Raw genomic sequence first — 2,158 nt, forward strand, 5'->3', positions numbered from 1 at the left:
GAAATACAGATGAAGAGGAATTCAATATTTCGTCTGCCAACGATAATGCACCTCCTGAAGATGAACAAACTTGTGGAGACGATGATGTCGACGAAAGTGTGAGTGAAACGGAACTACTAGTTTTATTTAGTACTTGCATGTAAGTAGTTAAATACCGATTGTGCTTATTTTTGCTAATAGATGGATGCGAGATGGTGTTGATGTAGAAGATGATAATGTAGAGCAAGAAGAAGATGTTGACACTGATAATGTGAGTTTGTAGTAATAATTGTGTGATTGCATAAAAATATGGAATGTCTGATAATGTGAATTGATGTTGACATGGTTTAAAATGCATTAGATTCAGAGTGATGTTGTGGAGGAGCCAACTGATGACGAGAGATTGGACTGTGGTTTTGTTGATGAGGTATGCATTTTAATTTTATTAGGTGATATGTATGTTTAATTTATATTTAATAACTGAACAATGCATTTTATATAGTCGTGACATGGCCGTTAATATTTCTTGTTTGGTCAGGTCTTAGTTGGCGATAATTCTTCTTACGACTATTACGGTGATTCAGACTTGGAGACTATAGAAGAACCTATTAGAAGAAGACATGTAAGATTTATGAATTTATTCGTTGTATGACTCGCGGCCATGGCGTTAAAAAAATGTTTTAAATGTTATCCAATTGTGCATGCAGGTGAAATCAGTTGGTAAGAAAAAGAATGGATCAGAGGATGAAGATGAGAGTGATACAGAAGATAAGAGAAAGTTTTACTGGGAAGTAATGGAGAAGACATATGTGTCTGAGGCAGCTGCTTATACTTTTTATAATGGATATGCTCGACAAGAGGGATTCAGTGTAAGAAAGTTCAAGTTCAAAGAGACTAAGGATGCTAACAAAATAGTTCGCAGAAGGCGGTTTGTGTGTTCTCGGGAAGGAAAACGTAACGACAAGTTTCGACTATGGACAACCGCACTCGTAGGTTGAGACCTTTGTCACGTTGCAATTGTAAAGCGGAGTTGGATGTGAAGCTTGATAGAGGTTCGGGGGTTTGGCGAGTTGCAAAATTTGTTTACAAGCACAGTCATAAGTGTGCGGAACCGAGCGAGAGCCCATTTTTATGGTCACATAGGAGGATAAAAGATTTCCGGAAAGCGGAGATATTAGCATTGGCAGCGAGCTGGGGTTAGGAAGCATGTGATCATGGATACCTTCCTCGGCAAGTATGGTCGGTACACCACTGTTGGGTTTACGAGGAAGGACTTGTACAACATGTGCTGCAGGGAGAAGAGAAAGTTACTTGCAGGTGGTGATGCTAGCTCAGCCATTGCCATGATGGAGAACCGGAGGAAGAAATTTGGCTGATTTTTTTTTGAGTACGACGTTGATAGTAAAGGTCGTTTGAAAAGCTTGTTCTGGTGTGATGCTCAGTCCCGGCAGGATTACAATGATTATGGAGACGTACTTGTGTTCGATAGTACATATAAGATGAACCGATATGGTATGCCATTTGTTCCGTTTGTTGGAATTAACAATCACCGGAGGACGACGAGTTTTTGCGTGTGCCATCTTATCGGATGAGAAGGAACGCACGTATGTATGGTTACTCGAAGACTTTTTTGAAAGCTATGTTGCAGCAGAAACCCAAGTCAATAATCACCGATGCCGATAGTGCGATGATTAGAGCTATTCGAAGTGTGTTTCCGAAGCAGTCGCACCGCATTTGTTCATGGCACATTGAAAAGAACATGGCTCGGCACCTAAGTTTCAAGTCGTTGAGTGAGTTTCGGGCTCTGTTGTATTACACGACCACACCGGATATATTCGAGGAAAGATGGCATGCTTTTATCCAGAAATGGCAGACGGAGAAAACACAAACGTGGCTGAAAAGAATGTACAAGAAGAGGAGATTATGGGCAGCGGCGTACCTATCTGAGGGGTTCTGGCTTGGTATGAAAAGCAATCGGCGAAGTGAAAGTCTTAACTCATGTCTTCACCTACACCTAGACTACGGTATGACACTAGTGGATTTGATTTTGCACTACGAGAATGCTATAGTTCGCATTAGAGAGACGGAGGCAAAAGATGACCGCATCGGTTCACGGACATCACCTGTACCGGTAACCAATTTGAGGAGAATTGAGAGAGCTGCTGCAAAGGTATTCACT

General features: G+C 41.2%; 1 long non-coding RNA gene across 1 annotated transcript; it reads left to right on the top strand.

Annotated features, from left to right (window-relative positions):
* The first annotated feature begins 210 nt into the window (after nt 1-210).
* On the top strand, nt 211-547 carry LOC124665600. The gene is made up of 3 exons (XR_006990633.1): nt 211-250; nt 341-406; nt 518-547. It is a non-coding gene; the product is annotated as an uncharacterized LOC124665600 (long non-coding RNA).
* The last annotated feature ends 1,611 nt before the right edge of the window (nt 548-2,158 follow it).

This window comes from Lolium rigidum, chromosome 6 (assembly GCF_022539505.1).
Source record: "Lolium rigidum isolate FL_2022 chromosome 6, APGP_CSIRO_Lrig_0.1, whole genome shotgun sequence".
NCBI classification, from domain to species: Eukaryota; Viridiplantae; Streptophyta; class Magnoliopsida; order Poales; family Poaceae; genus Lolium; species Lolium rigidum.